Source organism: Anser anser, assembly GCF_964211835.1.
Source record: "Anser anser genome assembly, chromosome: 1".
In the NCBI taxonomy this organism is placed as follows: Eukaryota; Metazoa; Chordata; class Aves; order Anseriformes; family Anatidae; genus Anser; species Anser anser.
The window spans coordinates 147,149,350-147,169,667 of NC_139720.1; the positions used below are offsets into that span (position 1 = coordinate 147,149,350).

Consider the following 20,318-nt stretch of genomic DNA (forward strand, 5'->3'; position numbering starts at 1 on the left):
CACATTGATGCTGGGATGATTCTCTTCTTCCCCTACCCTTCATCAGAGGAAGAAGAGTATAAGGTACCACCTGGAAGACTTTTAAATGCATACTTTCATGTGGTTTTGAAAGGTGGGAGCTTTCAAACTGATATCTTTTCATCTGTGGATATCAATGAATGGATAGCGCTGCGTATTTTTTCCTAGCAGCTGGCATAGGAAAGAAATTGAGAGGAAGGAAGGTCAGTGATTAGAGAGGAATGTCTTGACCTGTGTTCAAAACTTAAGTGAAAAAGCATGAGAAGTACTCCTTAAACTGCCAAAACCACCTGTGGATAAGTGGTGGCAGTGGTAGTTAAGCTGTCATTCATGAAAACTGAGGAAAGGCAGAGGGATGGCTGTTTACTTTAAACATCTTGGGGGAAGAGAGGATTTCCATGACAACACAGAGTTCAATGCTAGCAGTGTATGATAACGAAAAAAAAAAAGTCTGTTTCAAGATATCTTGCTGAGTCTCCTGACTGTGCTCCTCTGTCGTCTAAACATTTTAGTTCAGGATGTTGAGCAGGGCATGTATGGAAAGAGTTAGGAGGAAATGTCTGAATCCGTGGAAATGAACTACAGCACTGGTACCTTGTCTTTCTGGTTAACTGCTAGTATGTAGGATCAAGAATTTTTGTCAGTGATTTACAATCTGATGTGGGCATGTCTATTCCAAAATCTATCCCACATTTAATACAGAAGGCATTAAATGCTTGCTTTACAGAGATGTTGTGATGTTTGTGTCCCACTCTCAGATTATAGACACTGCAAAATGAGCACTGTTTTGAAAAGTTAACAATTCACAGCCACAGTTTCATGGTTGTTCTGAAGATATTACAGTTGCTTATTATGAGAAGTAATACTGAAATACCAAGGAGTCCAAGCTGTCATAAATCCACATGGTGCAAAGTACTCTGGTGCACATTGTCCATCCTGCGTTATCTCAGCGATCTGCTGTGTGGGACCAGCTCTTCTATAGGAACAGTGACAACTAGTCTGACCTGTGAAGTACAATTTCATTATTCTCGAGGAGAGTTAATTAAAAGGCTGGGAAGTCTGGGGCATCTATGTGTTTTGGAGCACAGATAAGAACAAGCCGAGATATGGATACTGCTAGTCAAGGACAGAGAGTTTTCAGGCCGATGTTTGTGCACGCTGTTGTTTTCAGCCCCAGAAGTGAAGAAGTTTGGGGGAGAGAGCTATTTTAGACAGGGACAGACATCTCTTATTCCCACGTTGATAACGGGAGATGTAGTGAGAATTGGAGAGTTCAGACACTGAAATGACTAATACATGTGTGGGCAGACTTGCTATATGTGCAGGATTCCTCACACCTTCCAGGCTATCTGCAACTCTGTCTATACAAATCTTTTCCCCGCAGTTGCTGTCCCAATTTTACCCCTCTTTCACCTTCACATCAGTGCTAACAATGTGCACAATGTTAATCTGGGTTGAATACACAGAAGAGCGGCTCATCTGTAACACTTGAGCCATCATCAAACCATCTCCATGGTTGGACAACTGAATAGCAAAATGTTGTCAGGTTTTTGTTCACCATTTGTTTTATTCCCCTTTTTCTCAGATAGAGACTTACTGGAGGGTGAAGGGTGAAAGTACTTTCGTCCCCATGGCCAGCACTTGCAGAGCCATGCAGCCGCCCTCCTCTTTTCTGCCTGTCAGGTGGCTGCTGCCTCCGACCCCGGTCTCCACTCTCTCCTCCCCCTTTTCTTCTCCTCGTTCCTATCTGCTACTTTATTTTAATAGTCTGGTGTAACTAGCCAAGACCGGCAACGTGACTGTAATACAAAGACAAATTATAAGCAGTGCTTTCAGCTTTCCGCTTGTGAAGTTTGCCAGGTCTCACTGAGACACATAAGGCTGTATTAACTGGTTTTAATGACATTTCTCACGTGCTGCCTTGCAAGACAGAGAGATGCCCATGGAGAAGCAGAAATTTCTTCCTTAGCGATTCTTTTGCTTTCATGCTCTAATTTAAAAGAATTTCTAAAACGACTTAAGATCATCTGCAATTCTTTATTTGTTCCCCCAAATAAATTTAATGGCCTCAAATACCACTTGTACTGTGATATATGGACGTATAGATACATGGATATATAGTTTCTCCTTTAAAAAAGTGACAGTGAAAAAAAATTAATTTGCCTTTAATAGACTTCAGTTATTACATATGACTTTTCTTTGTAAATGTATTAAAAGCTTTGTGTATATGAGCATTGCTTGTTTTGTAGAGAAAAAAAAAAAGAGAGTTTGATACAAAATTCCAAACTGCAATCAATACGGCACTTACTCATTCTCTAGTTCTCTGACTAAGAGCAAGCAACTGGAATAAAAAAAAAATGGTTTAAATCAACCCAAAGCAATTCTTTCTTTCTGAAAAAGAAAGAAATAAAGAAAAAAAAGTCATGTTTCTTGTTCCAGTGTTTTCCCTTTCTCTGTGTCACATTTCATCTTCAAGCCTTGCAATAAAAGCAAATGAGATAAAAGCCCAGGTTAGAATACCAGGGAGGAAGGGTGAACCCCTTGTCTTTTTACGCAGTTGCAGATAATTATACCACTAACCCAAGATGCAAGAGACTCAATTCCCTTTACTGCCTGGAGGCACTTGAACCCATTTCCAGGAACAGTTCCTATAAATGTGAATGGAAGCGGCTCATCCCAGAACACTCTTTTTGCTTTGCCAACGCTGTTCCCACTTTGCACAGCTTACTTAAATATTCATTAAGTGAGGAGAAAGCAAGCTCTCTGCAATGGAGCCGGATGTAGAGCAGCGTCCAGGGAGCTGTGGTCCTGAGCTCATCAGCCTGCTGCTAAATAGTCAGGACTATTGCACGGGGGCTGCAGAATCACACAGACCCCAGGTTGTTTGGGGACCGGAGGTAATGAACCTCCCCATGCCCGCAGGCTTCTCAGCTGCCTCCAAGCTGGCTTGGGATCCATAATGCGCTACCACATTATTACTGTGCAAGGATGCTGTCAAAGCGATGGCTTTTCCTGGTGAGAGGGGCAGTATGCCATGGGGTCTGCAGCCAGGAGATGGCAAGTACCAACCCCATCTGCACTCTTGGGCATGATATTGGATGTCACAACTGAGAGACCCAGCTCAGAAAGTGCATTTTCTTCTCCTGCTCAACCCCACTTTAGGAAACTATCCCTTTGCTTTCTTCATTTTTATTAGATTTAGGAGGACATCAAAGCATTCTGAAAATAGTGCTATGGAAAACCTCTTTTTTTGTCTTTTTCCTTTAAGGCACCTTGAAACTTCATTTCCTGGTAAATTACTACTTGTGTCCCAACTCTAATTAACTGGTTAGCACTGCAACAGTGATCAAGGGCTTTGAAACACTCTGGGTAGGAGACATCTCCCCCAGCTTTATCAGCCCATTATATCATTCAAGTATAACCTTATCTTTGCTCTGCCCTTAATAACTGCTTATCTGCTTTCCCCATAAATACCTAACCCCTTCCACCCATGCAGTCGCATTTACTGGGGGAAATAACTGTGAAAAATACCATCTTGTTATTTTGTAAGTCCTTTATGGATGTGAGCTGTGTGCATTATTACTACTGGCTACTCCTGTTAGGCAGGTGGTCGCTTCTGGCTACTGGGTCTAGAACCCCATGTGCACACCCCATCCACACACCTCTTTTGACCATAGCTTGATCCCCATCTTTCTCCATTTGCCTCCTCCTTTTCCTGATGTGTTTGAATGTTGCTTCATTCCCTTATTCCGTAGCTAAAAGGAACCTGATCCCTCCTGTGGAGTTCCAGATGCTATGCCAGTAAAAATATTTTGTAATATGTTTCTTTTTACGTATACTTAACACAGCGAGTTATTTCTTTGATTTGTGTTTATATACAATTTGTAATTCCTCTGGAAAAAAAAGCAGTGGCTGTCAGTCTCATTTATAGATAACGTGAAGGTGTAGGCAAAGCTGATAGACATTTTAGCTGGTATAAATAAGCCAAAATAGGAGATATACATGTCAATATTATGAGGAATTTTCTGTTTCTTATAATAGTATCAGTTTTATCTGTACTTACATGTGTTTTGTTCTCTGATTTGTCATCACTATCTTGGTTATGTTAAAAAAATATCTATTACGAAGTAATTTTAGGAAAAATAGTCAGTGTTATTTAAATATGGAACTTCTTTCTGTTCCTTTGAAACTCACTGAAACAAAGGCTCAGTGCAAAAGCAAAAGTTTAATTTGTTGCGATCCATATACATATACATTGATGTCTTTTTTTAAAAAGCTGTTTTATTCAATTTAATGTTTGATAAAGGACTTAAGTCAAATGAATGAAAACTAAATGCACAAGGTCATAACGTTATTGTCAGTTCTGTTACGTAAACAAAAACGTTTTAGTTAAACAGAGTGAGTCTACTCTCAGCCAACTCTATTTAAAGTAAAATATATCAAAATCAGACTTAAGATGATCAGAATCTTCAAGTAGATTTGTTCAAGTCAATGGAGCCACCTACAGATTTGACCCTGAATATCTAATAAGATATACTGCCCAAATTTCCAAAAGCATGTGTGTTAGACATATGTGAGTAGTGCAAGTTATATCTTGTACCCAAAGTTTAATTTCTGGAGGACTGGATTTTTAGAAATGCAGCTTTTAAAGAGACAATACCTACTCCCATGCTTCAGCACCAAATTTTCAGATACACAGAATCCCATGTCCCGTAGATTCATAACAGGGTGACGTGAAGGTATGCACACATGCAAAGCACCTGTGAGGGTCTTTAAAAGCATTAGGTGCTTCACCACGGTGCTGTTCACTGCTCAAAGCCTGGCCCTAACACCGCACAAGATTTTTATTCCCTGTATTTGGTTTGGCAGTGGAGGGTGGCGCTGAGACAAACCCGGAGGTGTCATACCCCAGGGGATTTTGCTCACTGAGAAATGAGACAAGCCCTATTGCTTTCCCCATGACTTGACTGCAGGTGGGACAGTCTTAAAAAAAACAACACCAATGTTTTGACAGTTTTATGGTCGTTTCCCCCCCCAGTTTGCTAGCCCATGTTGCGTTGGACCCATTTCAGAGGAGGATGTTGATCCCCCTCCCCGTGCACTTCGGTAACAAGCTGTTTTCTGAATTGAGCTGTTGGGTGAGGCCTTCTGCTCGGAGCCTGGGTGCCAAGGAGCACTTGTGTCCCTGCTCGCAGCAGATGGGAGAGAGTGTTTTTCTGGCCCGCCTAATCAAGAGGACCCTATGCCAAGGCGTAATTGTGCTGATTTGTGCATGGATCCCAGCCCCATGGATACCAGGCCCATGTTTTGTGTCAAGGCAGCATCTACGAAGGGGGTCAGGGCTGTGGTGCGGCCTGCTGGCTGGGGAAGGTTGGTAGTTAGCAAACACAAACATCCACTGGAGAGCTGGTGTCCACAGGAGATGGCTCAGGCACTCTTGGGCCCCTGTGCTCCCTCCTCTCTGTGGCTCTGTGCATTTTTACCACCTCAGGAGAACATCCTCCTTGAAAATGGAGAAGCTCTGTGTAGAGTGACCAGGATGGGAAGGGAGATGTTCCTCGTCCGCACAGCCCTGTGGGGCTGGTTGCAGCTGTCAGAGATGGGATGGCATCTTTAATGACGCTTAAATTACTTATCCTCGTGTCTCTCTCTCAAATTGAAACAGGATTTAAGACTGAGAAGAGTTAGCTCTGAGAGAGAAGAGGAACGTCTGAAAAATCTGTAGTAAAGCTATGTGTAGCCATGTCATTGCAACTTTCCTGCAGCCTGCCGGTGGATGGAAAGGGAAGTGTTACAGCTCGGCTGGGTTCCTGGCATCCAGCCACTTTATGCGAAAGGGCCTCGGTGGATGCGTTACCTCTTGGTGTGTTGCCAAGGGTTTAGCACTGGTCAGCTGAAAACAGAGCATCTGCAAGGGAAGGTGTTCCCCTGGCAGTTCCGCTTGCCCTCACTTTTCCAATCAGGTATCTGACCTTGGTATGCTTTTTTCTTCTCAGAGAAGAATTACAAAGGAAAAGATTTTATAGCTGTTTTACCCCAGAAACCTCATTGTTTATTCATACATACTTAATTTTTGCCCATCTAAAATCCAAACATACTTTCCACAATTAAAAAATAATAATCTCTACATATATATTACTCAAAACAGACAGTCCTCATAATAGTCTTCAACATGCCCATCCTCCAGCTCTCACCCAAAGCTGCAGGAAAAGCTTGGGAGAACTGGTAAGTTTAAAGTACAACACAAAGCTCTCTTACCACCTCTCTGGAGGAAGCCAAGCTGCTGGAGAGCTGCATTAGTCCATACCTGGACCATACCATACTGTGTTTGTCACCGAGATCTAGTGCTCAGGATGGTCACTTCAGTTGCAGAGTTGCAACGGGGCAAAACCAAAGAAGAAGCATCTGCATGGGGTGGAAATGAGGAGGGCACAGACCTGATACTGTCCCCGGTACTATTCAGATCGTGAGTGAGCATTGCGCTGCATGGAGGTTGCTGTGATAATTCTCTCTGAGGTTGCAGAGCTGGGGATAGCTGCGGAGAGGTGCATGTAAATGAAAGAAGTCATAGATGCTTTTTGCAAATACAGGTGTTAACAAACACTCTCTGAGGGGTTTGCTGCTAATTTTCAGACCATGAGAAGTCTAGAGATCTGTGGAGACTCCTGCTTATCAACACATTTAATTAGAGATAAACCTACCCACCAGTCAAACCAGGCTGATCCCTTTTTCCTCAGCTCTTCAGACTGGCTCCTCTGCCCTGCACTAGAGGCAATCTGAGCACATCGGCACTTTGATGGATCCTAAATATGTAGTCAATATACTAATTGTGCTCAGCAACCTGCAGTATGTTTATGTTAGAAAGATTATTCTTATTCTGTCAGAGGCATGGTGCTTTGACAGTACATCACCTAAGAGATTTCTCATTTTTACAAGTAAAGCATGAAGGCTGTGTTCTTAATTTCTTGCCACTTTGTATAAATACTACCAGTTGGAAAATAAAATAAAATAAAATGCTAACATCTTGATTTGTTAGCATTTTTCATTTGCCTCCAGTTGTGTAAACAGAGGAGCTGAGCAGTGGAGAGCAGGGCTCGGTGTGCCAAGCTCCTGGAGTACCTCATGTCCATTGTGTTTCAGTTCCTTCAGCAAAGCCCAAACAGGCTTTCACTCTTTAGTATAGCTTAGGCTTCTGTCCAATCCGTCCAGATTGGCAAATTTCAGTCCAGATGGTTATGATAGATATGGTACCCTCTCTCTTAATCTTGACTAAAGAAGTTTTGACAAAGGCCTGTGAAATAAGTGGGCTAGGAGCAGCAATGACTGCATGAATTTCACATTTTTGTCTAGTCCATCTGCCAGACTGAGAAGAGAGAAGGCAGGAAAACCATTTCAGTATAAATTAGGGTGTCTGAATTGCACAAATCCAATTAGTTAACAGGCAGGACATTTCTCTGCTATTACTACTACTTAAAAAAATTCTCTTTGGCAATGCACGTTGAGCAGTAAATCTTTCCTTTTCAGGCTTGCCATCCATTTGGAACCTTTGTCCCACATTTACATGGAAATTTTACTCCCCTTGAACACAAAGCTTTCTTCTTTCAGTCTGCAGGCTGCATTAATTGTCAGTAACGTGAACAGAAATATATTCTAAGGCATTAAATCATCAAAACTGAACATGATTAATAGCCTGTCCTCTTGTTATAAGAAGTTTGGCACTGTGTGTTTTATCTGTCAGCGAGATGACTATTTATATTGTTTTGGGGTAACTAGCATAATAGCCTTAAGTATAATTACTTATTTGAATGCACACAATTAAAGCTGTTTTCTGGGAGGACTTTGTGCTTGAAACAAACTTTGGTGAATGCTTTCTTTGCCTGGATGGAAAGGACAGTGTGCTTCACATGATGCTGTAGTGCAGCTCCATTTGCTGAATGTGACCTTTTTTTCAGCAGCAACTGCATTTCAGAATAGCAGGTTATGCTTTATGGTAAGCAGAGATAACGCTATCTTGCCAGTCCTTCCCACTTACTCATAAGGAGTGGGCTTACAGCAGCTTTGATTCATGCCATAGAAGTCCAGGTTGTTCCTCTCTTGCTGACATCTCTCTCGCAAAAACCTCTGTGACTTCTGGTCTCGTCCCCAAGCAGGTTTTGGCTCTTGGTTCCCATCAGGACTGCTGTTGACCTCCACTTTTCTTATTCTTCTCATGCCATTTTATTTAGCTTCTTTCATCGAGGTGTCAATGCTAATCACAGGCAAGAGCCCCCAGGAATAGTTTTCACCGTCTTCCATGCAGGTGTCTCCTTGAGGCATGGTCTGTGTGTGCATCCTCCTCCAGGAAGGCATTTTGGATAGGAGTTTCAGCAGATGACTTCAACCTGCCCCTTCATAAAGGAAAAAAAAGAAAAAAAAGAAAAAAAACCATTCTGATATTTATGCATAGTTAAAAACATTAATTCAAATGAGTATTAATAATAAGGTAGAAGTACTTAAGCTACACACTTATCATTAGGAGAATGAAAGTGTGAAAGCAATTTGCATTCTTTATCCAGTAGTAGCATTTCAGAAAGGCTGAAATGCCAAATAGATTTCATGTTTCAGGTCCATTTTCACACCATCTGAAAACTGAGGTCACACTAATAAAACATTAAGTTGGATGTGCTGTAAATATGATAAGGTTTCTGCAAATCTTCAAAAAGTGGCATGCATTCCATTGTTCAGGCTTAAGCTTATCTGCCATAGTTGGGCTTTTCAAATATAGTTTAACTTGACTGCTTAAAGTTTCCGAATCCCCTCCTATCAAATGTTTTAAGAAAGTAAAAACATAAAAATGTCTGTATCCAGAAGACTGTATTTTGACAGCCATTTATTTGAATCCCCTAATTTGACAAAATGTAAGCATTATCTAATAGGCGATCTTTTTAGTTTTGAAGATATTGAGCCCTTTTTGACTTTCTCACTCCTCAGTCATGCATGGAAAAATACAGAAATAAAGGTATTAAATAATCTTTTAAACCATCACCCATTAATGTATACCTTTCTAAAATTGGAGATCAATAAGAAACTTAATTTTAAGGACATTTCTTGACTGTCAATCTGTTCGAGCTAGTTCGTATCTTAATGGACGTTAATGGAGACATTTTTAAAAAAGCAAAAATAACTTGTGGTAGTAGTTGGTTATTTTTAACACACATGCACTGGTTGCACTTGTTTTTTATTGCTATGGGAATAGCAGAAAATACTAACAAGAACAAAAGATTCAAATTCAACATGATTGTTAAGAATGTTGTTTTGAAAATAATATTAGGAGTTTCTTGTTTTTTGAAAATAATATTAGGAGATGGCAGGCTCTAACTATACATTTCCTGTAGAGCAGTTCTTCTGAAGTTACTTAACACAATCTGGTTTCTCAGAATGTCCTTTGTATATGATTATATTATTTTTATTGAACACACATGGGAAAAAAACAACCAAACAAACAAAAAACAACAACAACAAAAAAACCACCAACAAACCACACGCACAATTATTTGTCCCTGATACGGCATACTGCCTTTCACACACAATTGCTAATAATAAAGTAGTCTTTAACACATTTAAAAATCTGTGCTTAGAAGAGGAAGCATGGGTATGAACCACACAGAGCAAGCAGTGGGCGCACAAGAAGGGAGGGTGAGCCATCAGGAGCTGGGACTCAGCATCACGCTCTGACCCTCTTCCACGTAATGGGATATTCAAGCAGCACTGAGTCAAAGCAAAACATGGGTACAGGCAATCTGCTCGCTGACAAGGGAGCAGAGGGGGAGGACAATGAGCCGAGGAAGTTGGACATCTATACGTCAGATAGTGGAAAGGTTGTAGCGAATGCGTACCCGATCAAATTAATTTAGGTTTCTTTTATCCACATGCCTGGTCAAAATTGCTGAGCTCGCTAAGTTATTTATTTTGCTTTTATCTCTGGTCAAAATGAAGCATCTCTAATCTAAGGAAGCACATGGCTGACAGTTGGGCATTGCTTTACAGTCTTGTGTTGCGAGTTGTATGTATGTGCTTAATGAAACAGTCTGAAAATTTTCTTTCAAAGCAATTTTTATGAAAACATTGGGATTTTGGCCAAATCATTTATGTCAAAAGCATCTGCTTTCTCAAGAAAATGATGACTTAAAAAAAAAAAAAAAAGGAAGGAAAGAAAAAGAAGACAGAAATACCTGACAGAGGGAGCCTGTCAGTCCAAAGCAGTCCCACGGTGCTGCAGAGCAGGGGCTGTTTGGGTGCTCTGTGTCCCCCAACCCACACAGCTGTGTGCTGTCTGCCCAGCGGGGCTGCATTTCCCAAAATGTAGCCCAACTCTTTACCGGGATGTGCGGGATTACGCTGTTTGTAAGGCTAAGATAACTTTCAGCATTGGGTTATATTGATAGCGTGAGGTGTATTTTGGTGATTTAAGTCCACCAGGTCTAGCCAGCTCATGGGTTTCTACAAATTTAGTCACCCAAGTTGTATAAGCTGACACCAAACTCTCTAACGAGGCTTGGCCCCAGTCTACCCATGACTTCTCACTGGTGTCACTCCTCGGTATGATCAGGTTTGATTTACGGCTGGCATGGCTCTGCCAGCCAAAGCTCCCAGCGTGGGCACCATCACACTGCCAAAACCCGCTCCTGGCACGAAGGCAGCTTGGCCCCGGTGCTGGCTGCGTCTGGGGGAGAAGCTCCTCGTTGGCTTGGTAGAGCCACACGGACAGACCCACCATGCACAGGCACAGCTTTACCGATGCCTCCTGCATCCCACTGCCTCCCGAGGGAGCTGCACTTGACACCACAGTGCAAGACCCAGAGAATACTTGCGGTGGATGCAGGAACCTTAAAAGCAACAACTGGGTCGCTCCGATCTGCAGTCTGATCACGCTTCGTTCGCTCAGCAGTATCCCTGACAGGTCCCATACACTGCGTACAGCTGGCTGTGCTGGTTCTGTGCCAAATGAGAATTTCCTGGTGTGAAAAGAATCCTCAGTTGTCTATTTTGTGTCCTTTCTGGGCTTCCAGAATAGTACAAATCATGTTTAACTGGGCTATAGAGCCAGCACTGAATACCTTCAAGCAAGCCCATAAATCAGAGGGTGAAAGCTGGGTGTTATTGCTCACAAAATGCAAAATGGGATGTCTGATGTTGCCCAAATTACTCTTTTATTGAGCCGTATTGAAATGATGAAGACTATTTCTGAACTGGGTGCTAACAAGCATTTTTTCCCCCAGCACCTAATGGTCACATTAAAACTGCTGGTCATGCAGCCCTATGTAATTCCCTCAGTGGAAGGGCAGAAGCAGTCTGGCTTCTCTTCTCCTGCTTCACTGTAAATCTGGGCAAATTTCATTGTCTAAAGCAGAATTAATTAACTCTGCACTTATGCTGGTTCAACTCTAGTAATGATCTGGCCTCTTCATCCATAATAAAGGCTACTGTTTAATAGCCTTTGGAGAAATAGAGCAGGGGAGCCCAGAACCTGTATCCTAATAGTAGGGATTCTGCTTGATGGCAGAAAAAAATAGAATCAGAAAAACATAAGACTGGCCAAAGGTTTTGCTCATTTCTTTCAAAAACCTTCCTGGCACCTGTGCTCGGCAAAAAAAAAAGGGAAACTGATTTGCAGGCACAAGTTTCCAAATGACACAAGAAGTCTTGAGGCATTTGAACACTGCATTTCATTTTTCTGTCGTATTCTGGTAACATCTCAGAGCAAAGGTGCCTGTTTCCTAAACAGATAAAGCTGCACTGCCAGCTACAGTCTGCAGCTTGGCAAGTCACATCCTGGCTGCCAGCCTGGCAGCTGCCCTAATGAAATTAATTGGAGGTTCATTGGCAAAGTGGAGAGCCCTGTGATCAGAGATTTTGCTTCTGAATGTTGGCTTTAAAGTGGCAAACTGCAGCACGCTGGTTTTAGATTGCTCTTTGGCTTTATTAAGTGCCTTTTGGTTGACTTTACTGTGTGATCATTCCCGTCCTGTGCTTACTGCGTGGTGCCATGTATGCCACGCTGACATTGGCAAGCCCCTGCTTTACAGAAAAAGGATGTGCCACCAGCCAGCCTTGCCAGCGTGACCCCTCTGCTGTTCAGGCTGTGCCCTGTGTGAGTCCCTGACACACCTGCTGATGGATCATAAAGCAAAACAGTGGCAAGCCTCGACATCGCCGAATTTAAATATTTTGAATGCAAAATCAAAGAGGCATTTACTGGTTGCTTAATGTTCCAGACGTGAGTGTGAGCCCAGGTGCACCACAGCCCTGCTCCTTGTTAGTGCTTCACAATATGCTTGACAACCTATATCAGAGTGTCCAGACCCTTGCCATCAGCACCCCATGCTTTCTGGGATATTCAGTAGTCCATACAACAGTCCCAACAAACTGTGGAAAACACTGAAGCCTCTAATTTTGCTTTAGAGCAGGATGGAGGGAAAGATCTGACTGTCTTCGTCAAGAGAAAGAGTTTTCCCAACAGCACTGCACTGATCCTGCTGCAAGTGAGGGCAGGAACAATTTTTTTCTAGTTGGCTCCAGCACTCAGATTCCTGTAGATTTTAAACATCCCTAAGTATGTCTAAACACAATTTGCCTAAACATAATCCCTCCTTTGTCATTCTGACTTCATCTACACATGCAGCTTTAGCAGTGTGACTTTTGTCTTGATTGTGTCAGCCAAAACGTTACCTGTGTACTTGGACTGAGAAATGTTTTGAAACATGTTGATCAACAGAGTAGTTGAGGCATCTGCAGGTTTTTTGATTTTTTTTTGTATTTTTTTTCCACATATGTATATGTGCAGCACATTAGAGATCCTGAAAATAAACCAAATGAGAAAACATAGAGGTATCAAGCATTGGGAGACCACGTACATGAGCTGCAACGCTTCTCACACCAGTCTAGTGACATGAATTTCCTTGCTGCACTCCTTTCTCCCAATACATTTTCTATTCTGAGTGGATAATGTTTCCAGCCGGTGACAGGAGGGCATTTTTTCATCATAAACCAATATGCATTTAGTTTCAGACCACCTTATGTTTTTACAAGATACAGTTTTTTCTTTTCAGAAGACTATTTGAGAGTGAAATTGAATAAGGGAGTTTTAATAGTACATGAAGTATGTGGGTGGCTTTGCTTGCTGTGTTTTAGGAGATGCTGCACCTTCAATTTAACAGACAATGCTACGCTTCAGTAGACCATTATATTACTCCACTATTCCTAACATAGCAGTCATATCGAAATTGTATTGCTACATTATACAAGTATGCTTAATTAAACCCAGATATCAGCCCAAGCTCATACAATAGCTGTGTGTGGGTAAAGCAGAAGCAACGAGTTAGAGGAAAAAAAAAAAGAAAAAAAGGATTATTCTAGAGAAGAAACAGAGGAGGGAAAAGGGACAGTTAGAGTCAGAGCACCAAAGGTAGGAGAGCGATTGAATGGCGACTGCTGGTGCTGCAGACTGACCTGTGATGTGTGCCCTGCAACCATGCTGAGTAATTAGGGTTTACACTAATTTTTTGTAACATTATTATAGGAAAAGACATACTTTACTACATGGAACTAAAGAGGGATAGAAGAAATGAAGCATAACCGACAGTTTTTAAGATAGATGTTCAACAAAGGTTTACTTAATGTCTCTGAAGTGCTAGGCATAATAGAGCTGTGGGTTTAACATGTCTGGAGTAAAAAATATGTATATCCTCTGCACTATCCTCCCTTCCTGTGCCAGTTGGCTTTTAATGCGTTGTTGAAAACAGTGAAGTACAAATAGTGTGCTTGAAAGAAAAGTTGATGCTCATACTGCGATTGTGTGGGACTAGAAGAATTATTTGTTGGGTCCTTGATCATGTTCCAGGGAAGCAAAATAAACCACAGCAAAAGTACCTCTGGCTGTTGAGCAATGCACCCTCAAACATGTGAAGGGGAAAGCAATGTGGGAGACCTCTGCAGACCTTTGCAGAAGGTCAGAGTCCCAGTGTGTTGCTTGGTATGGAGATGCCTGCTGTAAATCTCTAAACTGTTATCATCTGAGTTTTCTTTATGTTTGACTCATTTAAGTCCAGTACCTGAGCACCAGGGAAGAGATGGCTCTTTTAAGTGTCATTTAAAAACAAACAAACAAACACTTTTCTTTGTACTCTCTTTATTGGTGTCTCTTGACCATAGATCTACAAGGGAGAGTTCACTCTGTCACTGGTCTGTCCTTTAATACCCCATTCATATCATGGCGTATGTCTATTGAAAACCCATCCAAAGAAACCCCAAAGGCTCCAATTATTTTTGGGAAAAGGAGCATTCGAACACTGAACTGCTTGAAAGGACTTGAAAGGACTTGATAGTCCTTGAAAGGACTATCATTGACTGAATTATCAAACTGAGCAAGCGTAGCTGTGATGCTAGCAGTTAGCATTAAAGTGCATTTATTTATGGCGAGCACTGCCAAACTAAACCTAGCTGTAGGTTGTTGGGCTTTCATTTAGCACTGCAAAAGGCTTGCTATTGTTTACATAAATATGGCATTAATCCTTAAACTTCTTTGGTGTATTAGTTTAATATATGTTAAGCCCTTATACCAAAGTGATGAGCAGAAGAATAAACGTGTTGCTGCACAAGATGTGGTTTGCTCCAAGGTGGGTGTTGGGCCTGGGCTGGGATCAGGTGCGGGTCTGGAAGAAGGAGGTTGCAGAGCTGGGGACCGTCGTGCGTTGCATGGCCATGGCTGCTCCCCGTCCTTACCCCAACAGTCTGGGCTGTGCCTGTGGTGGGCTGAGGTTCCTCTTGGTCGGTCAATGCTGCCCAGGTGTGGCAAAATGGGAAGAAAGTTATTTTTAGGTAAGGGTACTGTATTCTGGGACCTGGTTGCAGACCATAAAATGGAGAAATTTAATGCCTGCCTGTGCTTTTTAGATGATATGGCAAAAATGGGCAGTTAACAAGCACCTTAGTCAGAGTGGTCAAAACTTGTGCAAGAAGTTCTGGGGAGACTCTCATGGAATCATTTCTCCTTTTATCAAAGGGCATTGTTTACTGCTGTTAACTTTTTTTTTTCTTTATTCATTAATTACCTTTGAGAGGAGAACACATTAGCATACTTTTCCACACTGGTTTCTTTCTTTTCCTTCTCTTTCAGTTCTTGGGGTTAATTTAAACAACTGGAGTAGATGTGATTTTAAAATGTGAACACGGAACTACCTTCTTTTTCTTGTTCATGAAGCGCTCCCTACCAAATTTTTGGTGACATTAATCATTAGCAGATTAAATCAATCTCTTTTGCTTGTTAGTAAATGAAAATATTTTTGCTAGACAGAGTTTCAGAAATTCTCTAGCAACTTTGCTTGTTGCAAAGGCTTCTGGATAAATTTAGAGACTTTACACACACATGATGCTCCACACGTAAACAAAACAATGTTCTTCCATGGTAATGTCATCAGCCTTTGCTAAACAGAAATGCCAACATTTACATTTACCAAATCCTTAGTTGTTCAATACATGTCTGTATTTTGTCAAAGCAGATACAGTTTAGATTTATGTTTAGTGATAAATCCTTTCTGGTTTTCTTAGTTCTATCCAGACTATGATAACCTCACATTTAAGGATCCTGAATTCTTGCATAAGCTCCTTATAGATAGAGCTTGTAGTTACACGTCTCAAATCTCAACCTATCTGACAGTGACAGTGTTCAAGATCATATCTGAATTTATTTATTCATTGTTTAGGGTACTACAAAATTGCTTTTTACATTATTTGTGTTGCATTAATGTTTTTTCATACTCTTCAGTTTCATTTTTTCCCCTTATTTCTTTTACTTTTCTTTTTCTTCAGGATATAAAGATATAAAACTATAAACTTCAAAAATATAAAACTATAGTTGGTTGGTTGTAGTTCATTTCTTTACATACCTGTCCAGTATGCTTTTAGACCAGGCTATACCAATGGGTGAACTACTTGAAATGAAGCAGTCAGCAGTTCTGCCTTGCTCCCCACAAGTCCTGAAGTTGTTTTTATTCCCTCTGTGAAAACGGCTATGTCAGCACAGAGTACAAAAGGAATCAAATTATACTTCATCTTATTACAAAACCACCTGGAACTCAGTGGAAACATCCCACTCCTCTTTGCCTTCCAAGGCTTTGATCCACTTGAAAAGCCTCATCCACTGTCATGAGGGCTTACCTCCCTGCTAACTCAGCATTACAAGAAAGTAGATTTAAACTGAAGGTTAGTCTAGAAGATGCCCAACAGATGGTTTTCCCCGTGTTTCATCTTCTTCCCAACACTCGATTTGGGTCATCTAGGCAGAACCCCAGTACTGCCAACTCCAAGTATCAAAAATCCAAGAGCCAGACTTTTTTTCGTTCCCTCCTCTCTAGCAAAAACAAGGGTTAGTTTAAAACTGCAAAACTTACTTTAATCACAGGAGCCAGCAAAGAACTTCTTTTGAAGGGGAAAGCTGAGATTTTCATGTTATTCCATGACTGGGTCTCAAAAAGTCCCCAGTACAGTGAGAACTGATACTGTTGTTGTCTTAGGGACTTGTTACTGGTGGTCGATCACTGGCAGCCCATTAACTTCATTGGCAGAGGGGCTGCAAAGAGCACCTGACCCAAATCTTTCCAATTTCTTCCCATATGGCCTCTATGAGATGCCCGCATCTTGGGGGGAACATAGTGCAAAACAGAGGGTGGATGTTTACCACTTAACTCACTGGTTGGCCTTCAGGATCCGTTCAAGTATGAAGGCTCTCTTGTTCACATACACGTGAGTACACGCACGCGCACACACACATCAAGGATGCTGCACTGTGCCTGTGCAACAGCTCTTGCTGATGAGCTCTTGCTCATCTCTTTAATATTTGATAGCTGTTTGGCAGTCAGCAGAGAGTAGCTGAGCTTTTTGTTATGTAAGTCCTATTAGAACTAGGGGTTTGATAAAGCTTCCTCATCATGAGAATTACAGCCTATTTCTCACTTCTTTGCATCCAAATATTAGCCTTTGATGTCTGCACTTGGCTCTCGCTGCAGCTAAAATCTCTTGTGGTACTGCATAGCCGTGTAGAATAACAGGGTGTTCTTCCTGCCGATTAAGGAGACGCCAAATGATGTCAAGTTAAGGTTGAAAATGGTTTTCTTCTCCACAACCAGATAGCTCTGCACTGGAAGCTTATCAATACCTTTTTGGGATCTCCAAACCCAGTTGCAAGGAGATTATGCCAGTCCCATTTCTTCTCTGCCTTCCTCCTAAACTTACACCTTCCTGCTTGCTTGCTCTTACTGCAGTGCAATAGAGGGATTAAACAGAGTTCATCTTTCCATTTTGCCTTGATGCTTTAAAGCATTTCAAAATAAAATATGACTGCGATAAAGTGTGCTCAGAAGAAAACAGAAGCTTAGAAGGAGGTTTTAAGTTTCAGGGGAAAAAAGAAAAGTGTCCAAAGCAGCCAGCAAATGGAAGATAATTTGAAAGCTTATAATTCCCTCCACTTCTGTGAACCTGAGATTCTCTCCTGGGTCTATCCCTCTCTCTCGTCTATGGTCTTAAAGAAAATCTCTTGACAACTATTATTCTCTGTGTTACTACAACACTATATTCAGTATTTTAAGCTTTACAGGGTGGGAGAAATCCCTAGCATGACCTTCAGTCTTGGGTATCCTTCTGTCTTTATCTTTTGCAAATATGTCCACAAATAGACTTACTTTCAGCTTTTTATTTCATGTGGAGTTGAAGCCAGTCCTGTGATGTCGTGTATTTTTAAGTTGGTAGATTGAACTGCAGGTGATAAAGGCTCTACTTTATCCTGCAAAATAAACTGCCTTTATTAATCCCTTGGGTTTATCATGAGGCTGCAGACTCTTTTTTCTTCCTCCCTCCAAAAAAGTGAGCTCCGTGTCCGAGCAGAGTAGCTAGTTGACAGTGCTAGGAACTGCGGATGTCTGTCCGTCTGCTTGATGGGTCCACCACCTGCTTCCCTCCAGCATCTGGGCTGTGCTCAGGAGGAGGGAGCAACCCTGTGTCCCACTGCCCATTAGATAGATATTGGGCAGAAACCTGTCCAGTGTGAGCTGAAATGGGGCCGTCAGCTCCTTGCCCATCGTCCCAGAGCAGCCATTAGGTGAGCTAATGGCAGTCAGTCACTGCTGATGTGGGCTGAGGTTGAACCCTACTGCCTGAAAGGCAGTATAGTTTTCGGGTGAGACTGAAAACTCTCAAGTATCAGATGTACTTAATTTTAAGTTTCAATAGACATGAGTTTAATCAAAACTCATGGGAAGTTGTTCATAAGGAAAACACTTGCACAGCTTCTGTTTTCAGGTGCCAAATTCCAGGCATCTCTAGTGGTTTGATTTGTAGAGGTTTCTTACTACCTAGCCTTTGAAACTCAGCCTTGAGATATTCTAAATAGGAGGGTTTTAAAACTAGCCTTCACATATACAATAATGTGTTTAAAAAAATAAAGTTATCTTTTGAGAGGATAGGAGCTAACTTCTCCTTCCTCCCATTCTTTTGCAAAACGGACCTGCATGTGAGATAATTTATTTCTAGTCTCTACAACTAAGAAAGTTTGTCACATCGGAAGGCCCTTTTTTTTTTTTTTTCAAGAATATATCCCAATATTGTGCTTTTTACATATAGAAAAGTCTATTTTCATGAGGTCTTGGTGTGCCACCAAGATTAAACCCATGAAATTTGCCATGGGATGTGGTTGAAGCCTTGTATTTAGCAACATTAAAAGAGAGGTTGGAAGTTTATGAGGAAGCTTGCAAGAACGATCCAGAATTTTTGTGGTGTCTGGCAAAACAGAAGATTTTCAGGGGATTCCACTTTTCTGCTGAACTATAAGCTGCCTAAAACTTCAAGTAATAGACCAAACTAATTATTCCAAGAACTGAAGTTTTCCAAATTGTAGTAATGTGTTTTGCATGTTTTGCAGAACATACAAGTATCAGGCTGGAAAAAAAAAAAAAGTTGAAATTCTTGTGCAAGGTCTAATACATTGGGTAGAATGTGCTTTGTCAGTTACTTTAAGTATCTCCAGCATCAGGAAGATAAAGCTTAAACTGAAGGATGGAGGGGGCCTGTGGGTGTGTTTTCTGAGCTGTTCTTATGAGAAAAGGTGAGCCACCAAGCCAGGCACAGCAAACTCCTCTGTCTCTTGCTACTAAAGATTTCAGGAGGCAAGAGTAGATGTTTTAAGGGTGCTTTTGGGTGTACGAAATGACAAGTATATGCAACTGCCAAATGCACATTTAAGTCAAGTAGGCAGTAACACAAAATCTACGGTGACCACATTTTGTAATCTCTCAGAGTAGGTGATGTTTGGCATAGAAACCTGGAAGGAAATCCACCTGGGATCCCTTCCACCTTTGAACAGGCAACATTGAATCTAAACATTCATAAGATACATATAATGTGCAGTGGGCTATAACAAACAAACAAACAGGTGAATGTCGAAAGACTGAAATTCCAGAGGAAATAGGAAAAAATGCAGATGTGGCAAAGACTTTTTAGAGAAAAAGTGAGTGAATGCTCATACACAGGACCATGAAGAGACTGCAGTGTTCAGGTCTTCATGATGCTGAGTCTCTGAAGGGGTAAGAAAGGAAAAACTGAAAATGTTGTCCCTTCCTTTCAATTATATCTGGAGGTCTAACGAAAGATATTATCTCTCCATACAACCCTTGTCTTTCATGGAAAGATTTACATACCTATGTGACATGAAAACCATTAAGCAGATCTAATTAGACAACCATGCCAGCACGTCCCCCAAATTAATGAAATACATTCCAGTCAAAAGCAAATCTCAAAGGAGCACCTAAATGGGAACAAAGCCCGGTAAGTTATCTTTGGTTTCCTCCTTTCTGTCTAGTAATGAAAATGTTCAGGCAGCCAGAATTAATAACACTGTGAATAGCAAATAAAGGATCCCAGACTGCTGGAAGTCAAAAGAAAGTTGGACTTGTGGCCCTTTGACAAAGCAACTGAAAGAGCCAAACTGAGCATCGCAGCCAAAATGATTGAAGTCTAATGCCACCTGGTACATAAATATCGTCCTTCCTATTTGCATATATCTTTCTTAATTATTTTTTTTCCACTTTCCTAGTATTCAAGGTTAGAACTTGTCAAACATAACTGATGTGGCAATTTAATCGGGAGTTGCATCGTGTCTCATTTAAGGCAGAGTTATTTCTCCATCTATTAGATACGTATATATGTATGTATAGCTTTTTTTACGTCATCCTCCTACACCTTATAGGAAATGAATGTCAAAGCAGACAATAAAA

The 20,318-nt window shown here is 41.3% G+C and overlaps 1 protein-coding gene across 2 annotated transcripts in view; it reads left to right on the forward strand.

Annotated features, from left to right (window-relative positions):
- SH3RF3 (SH3 domain containing ring finger 3) overlaps window positions 1-20,318 on the forward strand; it is a 237,302-nt gene that overhangs the window by 67,132 nt on the left and 149,852 nt on the right. The gene's annotated exons all lie outside the window — the stretch shown is intronic.